The sequence below is a fragment of the Orycteropus afer genome, unplaced genomic scaffold (assembly GCF_000298275.1).
Source record: "Orycteropus afer afer isolate SDZICR_OR568_19922 unplaced genomic scaffold, OryAfe1.0 scaffold00006, whole genome shotgun sequence".
Classification (NCBI taxonomy): domain Eukaryota; kingdom Metazoa; phylum Chordata; class Mammalia; order Tubulidentata; family Orycteropodidae; genus Orycteropus; species Orycteropus afer.
Window position 1 is genome coordinate 16,825,872 of NW_006921593.1, and position 19,210 is coordinate 16,845,081.

Here is a 19,210-nt window from a genome sequence, read left to right on the forward strand (position 1 = left end):
CCCTGGAGTGGGCCTTGGGTAAAACCCCCTCTCCCCGGCACGAGCCCACTGTCCTGTGGGGAGGGGTTCCTTGGGCCTCCACTGCCGCTGGGTGCTGGAGAGGGGCTGGAGGCCGAGTGGCCTGCTGGGCCCTCCCTGGGCCAGGCCTCGTGGGACCACAGGGGCCTCTTGCAGCACTTCGCATCCTCTCTCTTTGTACCTCAGTTTCTTAGTGCTGCTATAACAGAAATGCCACAGGGTGTGTTTTAAGGAACAGATCTTTCTCTTCTCACAGGCCAGGAGGCAGGAAATGAGAATTCAGGGCGCCAGCTCCAGAGGAAGCTCTCTGCCGGCGCTGGGCCATTTCCTGTCTCAGCTTCTCTAGCCATCTTCTTGGCGTTTGCTGGACATGTCCACGTGGCATCTATCTTTCCCCATCTGTGCTGGCTTACTTCTCTGCCCTGTCACATCTCAAAAGTGATCGGCTGCAGGCACACTCTACACAACAAAAAACGTTGTTCCCAGATGCAATCACACACACACACACACACACACACACACAGACTGGGGTGAGTATTCACAGCACATAGTTTTGAGGGACATAATTCAATCTGTAAAGTCCAGCAGGTTCCTGACCTCTGGGGGTTTGGGCAGACTCACGCATTGGAGAGAGTGCTGCCTCACCGTCAGCCGAGTGCGATTTAAAAAGCACCTCCTCCCCAGCACCTTTAACATGACAGAAAGTAGGGGCAACACCTAGTCTTTGGGCAATTATCCTAAAAATATGTCCCAAGTGTTGCCAAAAGCCCGGGACTACACTCGGAGCCCCAACCCTTGGGTGATGATAAGCAGGCTTCGGTGACATTCAGGGGATCAGGGGAAGGGTCAGAGGTGGCATCTCTTTTGACTGTCAAAATTTCTTTATTTCTTAGCTTAACGAAACACCTTGAGGAAATGAGTCACTGGGCCTGGGGTTCAGGACCATAGTCTCAGGGGACGTGAAGGTCAATTAGCAGAACACAGTCCACAAAGACCATGTTCCACATCCCCAGTGCTGACTGGGGTCTTAAAAGCTTTCAAGCAGCCATGTAAGGTGCAACTATTGGTCTCTTCCCACCCAGAGCAAAGAAGAGTGAAGAAATTCAAAGACTTAAGGAAACAATTAGCCCAAAGGACTGATGAAACACGTGAACCTCAGCCTCCACAACCCTGAGACCAGAACTAGATTGTGCCCGGCCACCACTGCTGACTGCTCTGGAAGGGATCCTGCAGTGTAGTAAATTACTTAGTGTGGCTTTTCTACCCATAAGTCTTTGTAAACTCCAAGGTGGGATTTTCTATAAGCAACTGAGGAGCTCCTGATTGCTGAAGTTGTCCACCTGGAGTATTTCTGTTGGGAGTGGCACAAAACAATGTTCTGGGAGATGCCCACTCTCTCTCAAGTGCTTAGAGTTATGATGCTATGATTGGCTAGTTTGACCACCCTGCCGGGTTCAAAAGGAGGCTTCCTAGAGGCAGAACTCTCTCTGACTGCTGGTTGAAGAAGACGTGCTGCTGAAAGAGACACTTGCTGCTGGGAAAGAGATGCAAGAGACACGTGTTGCTGAGTAAGACACCGAGGGACATGCACTGCTGGGAGAGAGACAGTGAGAGACCTGGCTGAGAGACAGCAGGCTGGGAGAGAGACTGAGCGTTTTTCCTGAACTTGAATTGTAGCCTGGTGCTTCCCTAATAAACCCCATAATCTGAGAGTTCTGTGTGGCCACTGCAGTGAATTATCGAACCCAGGAGAGAGGTGGTGGGTGCTTTGGGAGGAACGGTTGGAGAAAGGGCTGGAGGGAGGCAGCATGTCTGGCCTGGCAGGAATGGGCCTTGGCTATTGATGGTGATTCTGTCTTCCTATTGTGGGATTAGAGGAGGTCAGAACATGTGGCCTCCCTGCCATTTTTGCAGATCCCAATAGGAAGTCCTGGATAGAGGGGGAGAAAACTATGAATGAAAACTCAGAATCATAAAAAAAAAAAAAAAAACAGGCTGACTGGTCTGATAGAGACTGGTGGAAACCCTGAGACTGTGACCTTTAGTCATCCTTCAAGTCTGGAACTGAACTCACCACTGTGGTTCAAATTTCAGCCAAGCAACAGACAGGCCTATAAGGTGAACGCTAACATCAGTGAGGTAGGCACCTCTTAGAACAACCAACCATATGAGACCAAAAGGGCAGCATTTGCCCAGGGGTCAAATCCAGAAGGCAGAAGGAGACAGAAAAGAAGAAGCAGTGGAAACAGGAAATAGGCAGGAAGCGGGAGGAGTCCCGTTGTATGGTGGGGATTGCAATTAGTGTCAGGAAAAAAAAAGTGTGTGAACTGACAAACAATCCAATTAAAAATGGACAGGAGACGTGAATAGACACTTCACCAAAGAGGATATTCAGGCGGCCAACAAACATATGAAGAAATGCTCATGATCATTAGCCGTTAGAGAGATGAAAATCAAAACAGCAATGAGATACCATATGGCCCCAGCACTGGTAGCAAAGTTCAACAAGACAGAAAGTAACAAATGCTGGCAAGGATGCGGAGAGATTGGGACTCTCATACACTGCTAGTGGCACTGTAAAATGGTACAACATTGTGGAAAGCAGTATGGCAATTCCTTAAAAAGCTGAAATTAGAAATACCATTTGACCCAGTTATTCCATTACTAGGTATACATCTTAAAGAAGTGAGAGCCAAGACAAGAACAGATATATGCACACCCATGTTCATCGCAGCACTATTTACAATAGCAAAAAGATGGAAACAACCTAGGTGTCCATCAACTGAGGAATGGATAATCAAACTATGGTACATACACACAATGGAATACTATGCAACCCTAAAGAATAATGTAGAATCTGCAAAATACCACATAATGTGGATGAACTTGGAGGACATGCTGAGTGAAATAAGTCAATCACAGAAGGACAGATATTGTATTAGTCCATTACTGTAAAATTCAAGGAAAGGTTTATATATGGAAGGAAATTTTCTTTGTTGCTTACTAGGGGTGGGCGGGGAGGGGAGGGAACACTGTTAGTAGGTAGAGAAAAGAAAAGATTTGGGTGAAGAGAAGGGCAATGTACCAAATGTGAGTGATCAACATGGTGGCATTGAGGAAGAGGAAGACAGAGGTACATGGGAGGTGCAGACAACAAAGATGAACCCTCTGCACACACAGTACTGCATTGTCAGTGAAGGCAAACATGGCCATACGGGTGGAGAGATGGGAGGACAGGCTGAACTATTAGGTATGTCTATGCAGTGGGGAGTGTGCCCAAGACCATGTATAGGGTTGGCAGACAGTGTTTCTACAAGTGTGTTTGTAGTGCCTAAGGCACTTGACTGATAACCAGAAGGCTGGCAGTTCAAACCCACCAGCCACTCCTCAGAAGGAAGGTTGTGCAATCTACTTCTGTAGTGATACTGCCTCAGAAACCCGAGGAGGGGTTGCTATGAGTCAGGTCCGACTCAACGGCATATAACAACAACAACAACATTTGTATGTTCTGTAGGAATTCCCAGGTATATTACAGAGCTGACAAGGGACAAGTTTGTAGTCACTTCTTGGGCACAGCCAGCTACCAGAGGGAGTAAGCAGTTGAATCTGTGGGCTCGGGACCATAGTCGCAGGGGTATCAAGTTCAATTGGCATAACATACTACACGAAACATTGTTCCATATCCTACTTTGGTGAGTAGCGACTGGGATCTTAAAAGCTTGCAAGCAGCCATTAGATGCAAAGATGGGTCTCTCCTTGTCCAGAGCAAAGAAGAATGAAGAAAACCAAAGATTCATGGAAACAAGTAACCCAAGTGACTGGTACACCATGCAGTCCTCAGCCTATATGACTATGAGACCAGAAGAACTACATGGTTCCCTGCTACCACTGTCAGCCACTCCGAGAGGGATCTATGTAGGAGATACTGGATAAAGTGGGAGAACAATATGGAACAAAAGTGAAAATCATTAAAAAAAAAAAAAAGGACCAGATTTGCTGGTCTGATAGAGCTTGGTGGCCCCTAGCTGCCCTTCAGGTCCGGAGTTGAACCCACTCCTGTGGCTTTCAGCTAAACAAAAGACAGGCATATGAGTTGAACATTGACCTGAGGTAGATACACTCCTTGGAGAGAACAATCATGGGAGAAAGAAGGGCTGTGTATGCACAGGGAGACAGCTCAGGGGGCAGGAGTGCATGGAGGGAAGGACACAGGGAAGAGGTAATTATCGGGAGGAAGTGGGAGGGGAGCTGTTGCATTGGGGTAAATTGTAGTCAATGTCATAAGATAAAGTGTATGTGAGCTGCTGTATGGAAAGTGAATTTGCTCTGTAAACTTTCACCCAAATCACAATTAAAAAAAAAAAAAGTGTGTGAATTGTTAAATGGAAAGCCAACTTGCTCTGTAACTTTCATCCAAAACACAGTAAAAAGTTTCTTTATTGTGGTAAAAATATGTAACAAAACAAAAGTCATGTCAACAGTTTTTACAGGTACAATTTAGTGCAATGGATTACATCATGTTGTATGATTGATGGTACCATAACTAGCACCACTAGCCAGCCTCAATGGTGTTGAAAAAGCAAAAACAAAACACACCTTCTCGATGTAGCTTCCCTGTGGTCCCTCAGGTCCTGAGGGGTCCCGGCTATGAGGGCAATAGCAGTGAAGATTCCTGAAGCAACTTTGGGGCAGCCATTGTCAACTCCACTTTACTGCTGGGAAAACCAAGGTAGGGAGAAGCACAGTTACTCGTCCACATTTGAGTCACTCGGAGTAATTAGAGCTAGATCCTGGACAGAGTGGGAGAACAATGTGGAAGAAAACGCAATGTAAATTAAAACAAAAAAATAGGTTTGCTGGTCTGATAGACCCTGATGAGACCCTGAGACTATAGCCTAGTTACCCTTCAGGTCTGGAATTGAACTCACTCCTGTGGCTTCCAGCCAAACAATAGACAGGTAGGTATACAGGATGAACATTTACATCTGGTGGATGCACTCCTTAGAGTGATCACTCACGGGAGAACAGAGGGCAGTGTTTGCACAGGGAGACTGCTGGAGGGGTGGGAGTGCATGGGAGAGAAGGACACAGGGAAGAGGTAACCACAGAGTGGGAAGAAGGCTGTTACATTGTGAGGATTGCAGTCAATGTTATGAAACAAAATGTGTGTGAACTGCTGTATGGAAAATGAATTTGCTCCGTAAACTTTCACCCAAATCACAATAAAAAAAATAAAAATAAAAATAAAGCAATTGGAGCTAGGATCCCAGTCTGGATGGGGGACCCCATCCACTGCCATTGAGTCAATTCCAACTCTGAGTGACACTATAGGACAGAGTAGAACTGCCCAAAGGGTTTCCAAGGCTGTACTTCTTTATGGAAACAGACTGCCTCATCTTTCTCCTGCTGAGTGGCTGATAAATTCCAACTGCCAGCCTTTTGATTAGCAATTGAATGCTTTAACTACTGCACCACCAGGGACTCAAGAAGAGTAAACACGACAGTCATCTGACGAATTGAACAAGTATTGCAGCGTTCTGCACAAGAGCTTTGTGAAGGCTGCAGTACCTTTCAGTTGAGGCCCCCTGGCCGACCAAAGCCTGGAGCCGCTCTGCTGTAGGTGGGGTGACAGGAGCCTGTGTGTCCATGTGGCTCCTTCATGCTTATTTGGAGTCTGTTTATTGTGGGAGATGCTGATTAACAAGAATTGGGAAATTGACCTGTGTGCTGTTGAATTAGCTCAATTTGCTTGGTAGATAAGATCTTCCAAAACAAGGGGTGGTGGTGGCGGGAAGCCATCAAAGGGTGAGGGGTTCGGAGGTTCCTGGATGCACCTCCTTCCAGATCTCCCTTCCTTCCCTAAGCCCCTTCGCGCACCCCCTCCTGCAGGCTGCAGTTCCCAGTGAATGCCTGTCTATGTTTCAATACTTGCCTATGGAGGCTGGGCCCGTTGGAGACAAGAATGGTCAGGGGGTGACCTAGAATAAATGTACACGCCACAAGGAAGTGTGTTGTTGTTGTTGTTATGTGCCGTCGAGTCGGCCCCGACTCATAGCGACCCCTCCTTGGGTTTCCGAGGCAGTATCACTACGGAAGTAGGATTGCCCAACCTTCCTTCCGAGGAGTGGCTGGTGGATTTGAACCGCCAGCCGTCTGGTTAGCAGGCAAGTGTCTTAGGAAAGGCAGGCAGTAGCTCAAATTTCCTGAGAAATTACTCAACACAAACCTGACCTTCCAAATTTTCCTTGGGTATAAGGTGCAGCAGGAGATATATTGAGCCCAGCCCTGGGAATCGGGAGGGCTGTTGGCCCTGGGTGAACCACCCCCTCACCAGCTCCCTTTTATCAACTGAAGGGATTGTCCCTCCAAGGAGTTCTTGGTGTGGTCCTCTCTGGGCACACCAGGACAGCCTCTCATCCCTGCAGGAACAGTTCCAGCAGTGCACCGTCTCTCCTGGAAGTAGATGTGATTCTCACCACCCAAGAGCCTCACCCTGGGGCTGCACTGTGGGGGGAAGTGGTTCTCCAGTGTCTACAGCTTCCAGAGCCCCCTCTGTCTCTGTTCCAGAGACACCATCTCAGGGGGGAAGAGGGCTTCAAACACTGCTTTAATGATCTGTTCTCCACCCCAGACCTAAGCTAAAGACTCCCAGAGCCTAGTGCATGTGTGGCTTGAGTGAATGAAGTTATAGCTGTGTGAGATGCCACCTCCTCCTCCTTCACAGGACTGAGGAGACACACAGCACAGGGTTGGGCCCTCTAGTTCTGCAGGGCAAGCCAACAATCTGGGCATTTGCAAGATGCAGCCACAGCTCAGTGATGGTGATGATGGTGGTGATGGTGATGAAGGTGACAGTGGTGGTGATGATGGTGATGATGATGGTGATGATGCTGGTGATAGTGGAGATGATGATGGTGGTGTTGGTGATGATGATGGTTGGGATCATGATGGTGATGATGGTGATGGTGATGATGATGGTGATGATGGTGGTGATGATGGTGATGATGATGGTGGTGATGGTGATGATGATGGTGATGGTGATGGTGATAGTGGAGACAATGATGATGGTGGTGTTGGTGATGATGATGGTGATGATGGTGATGGTGATGGTGATAGTGGAGACAATGATGATGGTGGTGTTGATGATGATAGTGGGGATAACGATGGTGATGATGGTGATGGTGATGATGATGGTGATGATGATGGTGGTGATGGTGATGATGATGGTGGTGATGGTGATAGTGGAGACAATGATGACAGTGGTGTTGGTGATGATGATGGTGGGGATCATGATGGTGATGATGGTGAGGGTGATGATGATGGTGGTGATGATGGTGATGATGATGGTGGTGATGATGGTGATAGTGGAGACAATGATGATGGTGGTGTTGGTGATGATGATGGTGGTGATGATGGTGATAGTGGAGACAATGATGACGGTGGTGTTGGTGATGATGATGGTGGTGATGATGGTGATGGTGGTGTTGGTAATGACGGTGATGATGAGATGATGTGATGATGGTGATGGTGATGATGGTGATGATGGTGATGATGGTGATGATGATGCTGATGATGCTAGTGGTGATAATCATGGTGACGATGATGATGGTGGTGACAATCATGGTGATGGCGATGATGGTGATGGTGATGATGATCATATTGATCATGAGGGTGGTGATAAAGGTGGTGGTGATGGTGATGGTGGCAATGACAGCCCCAAAGCCATGCCCAGACCCCCAGTAGAGTTTTCTTGCAGACGGGCTGCTGTGAGCCAGGCCTTACCATGGGCATGTTTTTAAGAGCTTTTATATACAGTTCATATGGCCCACACTGCATGGTCCCTTTTCCTTTGCAGCCATGGGTGTCTCTGCTGTAGGATAGTCTGTCTCCCCTGGCCCCCACCACTCTCCAAAGCAGTGCAGAACATGTAGTTACATGTCACATCCGTCCTGTGGGTCATTGCCACTAGGTCTGTATGTATTGTCTCCCCCCAGTGGTGGGTGGCCCCCTGTGGATTTATAGCCTCTACTGACAGACAGACAGATGGACTGCATTGCTTTCTAAGATTGGCTCATCTTTTTCCTTTGAGGAGCCAGGGTCCTGCTGAAGGCCCTCAGAATGAGTGGCTCTGCATGTCTGCCCTTTGTACAAACTTGCCCACAGAAGGTAGGATTTGCTGGAGGCAGGCAACACCTCCAGGTGTGTCCCAGGATGAACCCCCTGGTCTTTTCAGAGCCACCCCAATGAACTATAATCTTATTATTTAACAAGGCACAGCATTCTCCTAGTCTCATTAGTCTCATGCAAAGTCTGGACAAAAACACCCTTTGGAAGATATGGCCACTTTTATTGATTAGTGGCAATTCCCTGCCTTCCTTCCTTCCAATCAGATTCCCCCTAGACCCTCCAGGTCACAGCCTGGGGCCGCCCAGGTCGCAAGTCTTGGCTCCGTGACTTCTTTATTCCAGGTGATGTGGCTAAGCCCCACACCTCTGTCCTTGGTCACTAGATTCCATAAGCCCAGAGATGCTGGCCCTCCCCTGTCAGCCGAGATGGCATGTCATTAAGCAGCTTTGAAGTGGGCAGTGGGGTATGGGCTGTATGTCCACTGATGGGCAGAGATGAAATAAGCCAGTGTGGTCGTCACCTCCTGGACAAGACTTGAGGGGCACAGCCTGGCAGGTAGGCAGTGACCACCAGCCATGTAGCCCCTGGGTCAGTGAGTGAAGGCAGCCCTCCTAGCTGCTCTGGCCAGTGGTGCCCAAGCAACTCTAGATGCTCTGGGTAAGAGCCAGTACTGCCTTCAGCTCTGACAGCTGCTGCTGGGTGGGCACAGGTCCCCCAACTGGCTGGTCACACACATCTGGGGACACACACTCAGATACACACACAGACATACTCACACTCTCTCATACAGATCCACACCTCTCTCCACATTCTCTGTACACACCTGAAGACATCCTCCTGAGATGGGCTTCTCTCACCCTCCAGACAAGAGCCTTGACAACCCCAACCCAGAGTCAGGGGAGCATTGAACCAGGCCCTGCAAGAGACATCTCTCCTCTCTTCTTATCTGTGGCCAAAGCTGTGTGTAGCTTCCAAGTGGCATTCAGAAGAAGGGCTTGCTCATCTGAGACAAGCCTTCATCAGGTGGAGGGGATCAAAGGGCCCAGGGGACACATCCCACAGCTGGATGCCCTGAAGGGCTACGGGGACCAGGTAGGGCAAAGTTCCCCACAACTCTACCCTGGGTGGAAGTGGGTTGGAATGAGATCCAGTGGCCACTCAGCCAAGATACTGTGGCCAATCCTAGTTAATTGTCCACTTAGGGACATTTGGGGACAAGGAGCCAGCTCCTTTCATTTGCACTTAGCATGGCTAGGATGACCCTGAAAGCACCTCTGTGGTGCAATGGATCATTTTTATATGGACTTTCTCTCATGTTCTTGTAACTCCCACCAAGTGATTGTGTGGGTCTATGTAAATCAGGAGCTTGTGGCCCACCAAGAGGTTTGGACAGCTTGTTGTTGATGCAAATAAGATGCACAGAACATTTGTGGGGGTTGTTGTTGTTGTTGTTATGTGCCGTTGAGTCAATCCCAACTCATAGCGACCCCTCCTTGGGTTTCCGAGGCAGTATCACTACGGAAGTAGGATTGCCCAATCTTCCTTCCAAGGAGTGGCTGGTGGGTTTGAACCGCCAGCCATCTGGTTAGCAGGCAAGTGTCTTAGCCACTATGCTACCAGAGCTTTGTGGGGGTAGGACCATGAAAATACAGAACTCTAACGAGGGGATTGGTCAGTTTCACCATCCCACTAGGCTCAAAATGAGCCATTGCAGAGGCAGAAAGGGAGGACCTCAGGACCACTGAGAAAGAAGAGCCAGGAGCAGAGCATGTCCTTTGGACCTGGGGTCCTTGTGCTAAGAGCTTCCTAGACCCAGGAGACAGAGAGCTGCAACACTGGAGACAGCACAAGAGAGTGAGAAGTGGTGGCAAGTGTGACAGAGAACTGGCAGCAGCAGAACCAGGACACCAACAGGAGACAGCATGGTGGGCTTCCTAGCTCATGGAGCCAGGGAGCCGAATGCCTTCGGCCAGGGGGCTTGTTGTAGAGTGAGGTGCCTCTGGGCTTACTGGCAGAGCAGAGCAGAGGCTGGGCCAGCCCAAGAGACCCGATAGGTCCAAGGAGCCTAGGGCAGAGAGGCCAAGAGCCAGTGTGAGGCCTGACTGTGAGCACAGCATTTCTGATCCTGAATCTGTCCTGTAACTGTCCTAATAAACCTCACACTCGTCAGTATTGTCTGTGAATTCTCTGTGGTCATGCCAACAAATTATCAGACCCAGCAGAGAAGTAGAGAGTGCCGTGGGAGGGACAGCTGGTGTCAGAATTGGTCAAGAGGTTAGAGGGTGGAGGCAGGTCTGACCTCCGTCTCATAGGAATCAGCCTGGGGCTGATGTTGCTGGTGATTCTCTCTCCCCCTCATGAACTTAGAGGTCAGACGATGCCCTGCCCCACCACTTTTGCAACCTGGTCTGACCATCAAAGGCCCTGAGCATTCTGGGTCCTGGGAAAGCCGGCCAGGCAGTTGGAAATCTGAGCAGGGCCCCTAATTGCCTTGTGGCGATCAGCCCCCTCCTTGGCCCCTCCTCTGGGTGAGCCTCTCCTGCCTTCCCAAAAGGACCACCTTTCAGGGCCTGGCTAGTCTTGGGACCTTGGGTTTCTGACCCCCTCCTCCAGTGCCCAGGGAGCCCCAGGGGAGCATCCAGGGCAGGTGGAGAGACCCCAGACAGGCACAGAGGGAGTGACTCAACTGGCCCTTGGAGACAGGGAATCCTACCCTCAAACTGACAGCTGAATCAGGGCTCACACGTGGTATCACAGAGAGGAGAAGCGCCCCTTGTCCCCACATGTGACCCTGAGCAGGGATAGGTACTTCCTCCTCATGCAGTCCTCGCCAGGCCTCCCAGCCCATCCTTACATGTTGGCACAATGGTCACACCACCACACACCCTGATATAAAACTGCAATCAGACCTAAACCCCTCTGACAGTTTTCGGAGTCCTGCACCAGCAGAACCCCGCCCTTCCTCCCTGTCTGCCTCCCCCGCCTGTGACCCATCTGCTCTAGCCACACAGCCTTCTCCATGCATCTGTTGCTCAGCTCTGCAGCTGCCAGCACCACCTGTGGCTTGTCCCCTTGTCCCTCGACACCCCACATGGTCCCAGGTGCTTGCAGTTTAGGTTGAGAAGCTCCAGCTTCCCCTCCCACAGAGACCTCCCCAGACGACCTCCCACTGAGACCTTCACCCCTTCCATCCCAGCCGTCCTTTGTCAAACAATTGCTGCCATTGTATACAGGGACCTTGGGCTCATTGGTTGGGTTGAGATTTCTGTTTCCTGACTGGGTGGTCAGCTCAGGGAGCAGAGCTGGTGGGCCCTTTCCTCAGCTCCACTGCCAGCACCCAGGACAGTAAATAGCACAGAACAGGTATGTGATGACTATTTGCTGCATGATGAGTGGGTGGACAGACAAACAAGTAGATGGGAGAATGGATAGATAGGTGGATGGGTGGATGGATGTGTGGATAAGGATGGACAGACAGATGGATAAAAAGATGGATAGATTGAAGGGTGGATGGATGGGTGGATGGGAGGGTGAATGGGTAGATGTATGGTTGCATGGGCAGAAGGTTGGATGGGTGGATAAGGATGGACAGACAGGTGGATGGACAGCTGGATGGATGGAAGAATGGATTAGTGGATGGGAGAATGGATGGAAGGAAAGTGGACTGGATGGATGGGAGGGTGGATGGATGAACTTTCCTGAGACTCTGAGTAGTAGGGTGTGTCCTTAATCCTAGCTGTGGTTCTGTCAGCTGTGAGTGCAGAGTCACTTGAATGACGGCATTTCATCTCTCTGAGCCTCACGGAGACTCCTTCCCGGAGCATCTCACTTAGTCTCCCTTGACTGGAGATGGATGGACTAGCTGTGCTACTTTTAGGGGAGGGACACTGGAGGCCCCAAGAGGGACAGACACTGGTCCAGGTGTCCTGAGAGAGCATCCCTGGACCTGCACCTCAGCCAGGTCTCACCCATGTGACCCTGTTCCTGTGGTAGCCGGGGCCCCCTGTGGGGGCTTTAGTGGCTGCTGGGGCCCCCTCTGGGGGTTCAGGATGAGAGAAGAAGCTTTTATTGTGGTGGCCAAGGGTCCTGGCTCGTGTCCGTCCTCGGTGAAGAGCCTCAGACCTGCTAATAACCAGAAACTTAATTAGCTAGCATGTTAGGTGTTTCCCAGACGCCTTCCTTTCTCTCCTTTGATCCTTGGGAAACCTTGATATCCAGACTAGCCTGTGCCACACCACTGAGGCTGTCAGGGGACATCTGGGCCAGACCAGCAGAGGAGCACAGGACCTTGGGGGACAGGGGCCAGCCACTTGGAAGGGGCTCTCCTCTCCGGCTGTCAGCGATAGGCAGGCTGGGTGAATGCCGGGGTGGTCTGGAGGTGGGCGGGAGCCAGGGAGGGCGGTGCTGCCCAAGGGGTTCCTGGCGAGGGGGCGGGTGGTTGGCTGTCAGCCCAGCTGGGCCCTCCCTGCACCCCTCAGCCCCCAGCAGCAGATCTCGTCTTTTGAAAAACAACAGCTGGTAGTCCAGCCTCATTCCCTGTCCCCTGCTGGGTCCCTGAAACTCCAACAGCTCGCTCTTGCTCAGACTTGGGTCCTGTCCTCCCCAGGCCTGAGTGAGGGGGCTCTGGGGGTTCTGCGCTTAACTTCAAGGCGAAAGGGGCACCGGCAAGAGGACCAATGTTCCTGGCTGGTGGGGATGCAGCCCTGAGGGATGTGGCCAACTTGGGTGGGAAGCTCAGGCCAAGGAGGAAGTGGGGGTGACAAGCCAGAGTTCATACAGTGCAGTGGACATTTTGACCAGCACGGTCTCCTTGGCGGCTGGCCTCACACTTTGAGTTATTTGGGGAGACCCAAGTAGATGGTGTGGGTGCATCATTGGTCTGGGGTAGGGTGGTGTGGGGTTGTGGGGTGGCTGGTGCACATGGGGGGTGTCTTGTGGACCAGGAGACAGTAATGGCTTCTGCTCTGGATTTGTGTGGCTCCCAGCCCTCTAAGGATGAACCTGCTGCTTATTTGTTTTGTAAAAACTTTTTAATGGACTTTATTTCTCAGAGACGTTTTAAGCTTACTGAGAAACGGAGCAGAAATTCCAGAGTTCTCTCCTGCACAGTTTCCCTCGTTATGGACATCTTGCATTGGTGTGGTACCTCTGTTACAACGGATGAACAAATACTGATATGTGACTATTAACCGAACAGGTCCCGGGTGGAATAAGCTGTTGGCTTGCGCCAACCTAAAGGCTGGCAGTTGTAACCCCACCCAGAAGTGCTTCCATCAGGCTACAGCCAAGAGAACCCTGTGGAGTGGTGATACTCCATGCCACACGGGGTTACCTTGACTCAGAAGCAACTGGATGGTAAGTGTTGGTTACTTTTGTTGTTTATTATTAACTAAAGTTCACAGTTCATACTAAACCGCAAACCAAACTCACTGCCACTGAGTCACTTCTGACTCACAGCCACCTGTAGGACAGAGTAGACTGCCCCATAGGGTTTCCAAAGCCGCAGATCTTTACAGAAGCAGACTGTCTCATCTTTCTCCCACAGAGCAGCTGGCGGTTCAAACCGAAGTCCTTTTGGCTCGCAGCCGAGCACTTTAACCAATGTGCCACCAGTTCACATTAGGCTCCACAGTCTGTGTTGTACAGTCCTGCGGGTTTTGACAAATTTGTCATGTCACGTGCCCACCATAACAGTTTTATGGCCCCCCAAATCCCCTGTGTGCCACTTGTCATCCTCCTTCCCCAAGTCCCTGGTGACTAGTGATCTCGTACCGTCTGTATGGTTTTGGAGCCCTAAGTACCATTCAGACTGGCTTCCTTCTTTCAAGGAGTCTTTATTTTTGTACATCTCTTATCCAAACATCACATGCACCCAGAACAATGCGTGCATCATGAGCTTAACGCTTCTGTTCAGAATCTGCCCCCGTGTAATCAGCACCTGAAGGGAGGTGGAACTAGGCCGATCCCTCAGCCCCCTTCTCCCCCAGAGGGTAACCCTATCCTGACTCCCAACCCTCCTAATTAACACTGAGGTCTGATTTTCTTATTTGCTTGGAAGTCTCTCTCTGGACTGTAATTCAGACGCAGTGCGATGTTCAGATCTTAAGCCTACCGTTCAATTAGTCTTGACAAATGCGGGTCAAGACAACACTTACATCACTCTTGAAGGTTTCCTTGCGACCCTTCCCAGTCACCACCCCTCCTGATGCAGCTGCTGATCTGCCTTCTAAGCTAGCTTGTTAGTTTTGCTTATTCTAGAATTTCACATTAACGCGTCAGGCCCTGCATGTGCTAGGTATTTCAACACAGATTGTTATTTCTATTAGCTGCAATTGTGTAAAGCTTTTTGCTGCCACCTGTTTCCATTTCTCTTCACTAGACACCCAGGAGTGGAATTCAGCATCACGTTTTCAAAATTAATCCATGTCATTGCACACATGAGTAATATTTCCTTTTCATTGTTGTGTAGTATTCCACTATAGGGATGTACCCCCATTTGATTGGTTTATTCTTCTCTTGTTGCACATTTGTGTTGTTTGGAACTTTATTTTTGTTGCAGTTAGGTGCTGTCAAGTCCATTTCAACTCATTGAGCCCATGTGACAGAGTAGAACTGCCACCAGTCGATTCCGACTAACAGCGTCCCTGGAGGACAGAGTAGAATTGCCCCACAGGGTTTCCAAGGCTGTCATTCTTCACAGAAGCCTACTGCATCATCTTTCTCCTGAGCAGCAGCTGGTGCCTTTGAACCGCTGACCTTTTGGTTAGCAGCCAAATGCTTTAACCATGGTGTCACAGAGCTCCTATATAAATATATCCCTTTAAATTTGTGTAGTTTATTGTACAATCACACCTCAATAAAGCTGTTTTAGAATATGGTGATAAAGCAAAAACCACACTCACTCCCACTGAGTTGTTTCCAACTCATAGTGACCCCACAGGGTTTCCAAGGCTGAAAATCATTACGCAGGCAGATCTCCTTATCTTTACTCTGTTGAGTGGCTGGTGGATTCGAACCACTGAGCTTTTGGTTAGCAGCCAAATGCCGTAACCATTACACCACCAGTGTTCCTTAGAGTAAGGCAAAAAATATGTAAAACTCACCCCTTCCTATTTTATGTATGGTAGTGGAGGCCCTGGGTGGTGCGAAAGGTCGATGCTCTCAGCTGCTAACAGGAAGGTCAGAAGTTGGAGTCCACCCAGAGGTGATTTGGAGGGAAGGCTTAGCCTCTACTTCTGAAAATTCAGCCACTATGAACCCTGTGGAGCCGTGTCTCCTCTGAGGATGTGTCAGGTCAGGTGTAGGCTTCCTCCCCTTCTTCCCAAATGTGTGACCTGGGGCGAACCCTGATTTCCCTTCCCCTGTTGGGTGCCAGAGAGCTGAGAGTATGAGGGCCTTAATCTGCCAGCCCAGTGAAGAGGCGAACCCTGCAGGATAAGGATGCTCCTGACTGGCTCATTAGGGGTGTCTGCAGTGCCTGCGATCACGGAGGTCTGTGGGCCTCGGCGTGCTGCCCACGTGGGCTTACCCAACCACTGCCTCCCACCCAGAATGCGGGAGGGGTGCCGACGTGCTGCTGTGGGAAGGGAGAGCCCCGAGGCAAGCAGGTGGCGGCAGGTAAGGCCCCCCTCCCTGCTGTCACCCAGCTCTCCCCTCCCGGGGCCCAGGGCCCCTAGACTCCCCCACCTCGCCACCTGGCCCCACGTAGCCATGCCTGCGCTTTGCAAGGAGGCACCCCGGAACCCCCGCCCAGGTGCAGCCGTGCAGGGGGCCTCCTGGCGCAGGATGGGTGGGCAGTGCAGTCCCCGTGGCCACGCCCTCCATCCGAGCCCTGGCGGAGATGCGCCTCAGACAGGCACGCACATTCCACAGCCATGACATGCGGCCTGGCGCCCCCAGGATGGAGCCTGTCGTTTCTTGCAGTGGCAGCGATCTTGCGCTGGCAGCTGTTGGCCTCAGCAGGGACGGCGGGGCCTGGCTTCTCCTGCAGAGGCCCCAGGGTGTAGGGCACAGGGTCCTGCCTCCTGGGCTGCTGTGCCCCCACCCATGGATAGACCCAACCTTGCCTTAGAAATCAGTACAGGTAGAGCCTGGGGCCCCTCAGCTGTTCCTCAGTCTCTTCCATCAAGAGCCCTCCCAGAGTCCCTGCCCCCAGTCTCCTCCCCAAGTCTCCATCCAAGTCTTCACACCTCAACTGAACCCTGAGTCTTCAGCACCAGAGGCTCCACCCCCAGTCTCCACCCCAAGTCTTCACCCTCAGAATGCACTGAGTCTCTACCGCAGGTCTTCTCCAGACTACACCCCAGTCTTCATCTCCTGCCCCCTCCACTACAAGTCTCCCTCCACCTCAAGTGTCAGCCCTGTCTTCAGCCCCAATCTCCACCCCTAGGCTCCACGTCCCCTCCCAGACTGCCAGCTCCAGCTCGTCGCCACCCCACTCCCAAGTTCCTCCCCCAAATCTTCACTCAAAGTCTCTGCCCACATACCCCCACCTCAACTCTCCCCCTGCCTTTACCCCAAACCTCCAACCACTCCCCCCACCCACAGCCCCGACTCAGGACAAGGACTCCCTGCACGGATGCTCTGGACGTACCGGCTCCTGCTCCTAGACGCCCAGTGGCTGCTCATTGCCTGAGCTGGCATCAAGGCCGCCTGGTCCAGCCGACCTGACCACTCACTCTGCCCTCTGGGCCTCTGGACCCCCGACCTGAGTCATGGTGTCACTTGTGCACCACACACCCTCCACGCCTGTGTCCCTGCGTCTTCTCCACCAAATTCGCAGGGCTCCATGGAGCCCCGACCGGCCCCTCGGTGGGTGGCCTGTCCCTCTCCTTCTAGGCCCCTTGAGGCTCTCAGCCTTTCTCCCTGCAGGGCTTCAAGGAAGTCTGGTCCTCCCTGCCCAGGGCTTGAACGAGGTGGTGTCAGCTTTCAGCTGGGCATCGGCTGCTGGGAGGGTCTGGGTGACGACTCGGCAGGTGTGGGGACCCCCAAGAGCTCCGTGCATGGGGAGTCCTCTTCACGCCCAGCAGCGCTGGGTCAAGCCCTCCACGCCCGTCTGCTTGGCAGGCCTGGACAGACACCAGCCCTCAGCTTTGCCACAGCCTTCTATCTTTAACTCCTGGCCAGCCAGTTCTCTCTATTTTAAGAGAGAGAGAAAAAAAATCCACTCTGATGTTCGGTTCAAAAAGTCCTCGCCTAGAGTTAGGCAAATCCCCCAGAGAAACCGCTGGCCTTTGTCAAGGTCCTGAGACAGGCGTGGTTGGGGCAGAGAGAGGGAGGGGAAGACAGAGGGAGTGGGTCCATGCCGGGAGGGGTTCAGAATCCACATGGGAGCTGGTACTTCAGCTTCAGAACCAAATCCAAACCCACTGCTGTCGAGTCAATTCCCACTCATAGCGTCCCCGTAGATAGAGTACAACTGCCCCACTGGGTTTCCAAGGCTGTCAGTCTCTATGAAAGCAGACTGTCTGCCTCATCCTTTTCCCACAGAATAGCAGGTGGGTTCGAACTGCTGACCTTTTGGTTAGCATCAGATCCTTTAACCTTTGTGCCACCAGACCTCTGAGCTTTAGAACAGGTGGGTATAAGTGGCATACTGGGACTCAGTCACCACATGCTGTGGCCTCTAAGGCTGAGCCGTGCTCTGTGGGGAGCAGCTCCCCCCTGTTGCCTCCCTTCTTCCACTGCCTCTCCTGGGGAGCTCTGGCCAAGCTGGTGTGGCCTCTTCACCTGATACCCCTGGCCACCCCAACCACCCCAGAGGGAAGGCCTGAGCCTGGAACCCATGCACGTGGCTTGGTTTGGAAAGAGGGTCTTTGAAGATGCTTTTAGTTACATTATCATGAGGTCACACTAGAATGGGGTGGGTCCTAATCCTATGAGTGGCGTCCTTAGAGAAAAGAGACATACAGGGGCGGAGTCAGAGGAAAGAGCCCATGTGACACTGCAGCTGGGGCTCCCAGGGGCCCAGAGAGGCAAGCAAGTGTTGTCCTTAGAGCCATCAGAGGGAGCACGGCCCTGCCGACACCAGGAATTCCCACTGCAGAGCTGTGAAAGGGTACATGTGTTTTCTCAGCCCCTACCTTGAGGTCGGCCACCCGGGGACACCCACAGGCTGCGTGGCTCCTGCTCCACAGAAGTACTGCAGCTCCAGCCTCAGTGGTGACCCAGCCTACCTGCAGACACTACCGACACTCGACCTGGCAAGGAGTGGACCTAACTCCCTGCCGGGACCCTGTCGCCAGAGCCCTGACTTCACTCAAGGAGCAGGGGTTCTGCACAGCCCACTCAGAGGTGTGAGTGTGGCGGGCTGTGTGTGGGTGCTGTGTCCAGTAACTCCAGCTGCCACTGCTCCCTCCCTGCCTCCTGCCCTGTGCTTCCATTGTCACTGCCCTGGGACTACACCCTGTGACAAAGCCGTCAGGGTTTGCTTTCCAGGGATCTAGACTCAGACACCATCCCTGCACCCCACAGTTCTGCGAAGGACAGGGGTCTTCAGAAGCAACAGCCACTTTCCTGTTCATCACCACCCTGTGCCACACACCCCCAGGAGCCAGTGTCACTTACTGTCCTGCTTGAGTGGAGTCCCAGAGGCAGGTGTGGCCTGGACATGTCTGACAGGGGGTCCAGAACGCAGATGTCCAGGCACAGAGCACAGGTGTCGCTGGGGTGATGGAGGTAACAAGAGCCAAGTGTCCTGGCTGCCTGTGGAGCAGGGCTGGGGGATAGGCTGTCTGGGTGGGGCTACCCCCTGTGGTCAATGCCAGAACATCCACTCAGAAGCTGGCACCACAGGGACCCCCCCCCCCTTTCCTCAACAACTTCCTTTCAAATTCCTGGAAGTTCCCATGACTTCCGCCTTCCTGAGTGACAGTGCAGACCTCAGTCGGGCCATCCCTAAGAGCCCATACGGCAGCCCCAGTCAGCAGGGGACATGCCTCAGTGGATGGAACCCACACAAAGGCAGGGGGATGCCGCCAACCCAGCAGAAGGACACAGGGCTGGCGGGGCACAGACACTTTCCTCGGGCCTCACCCAGGAAAGTTTGTCCAGGGAAGGAGCCCCC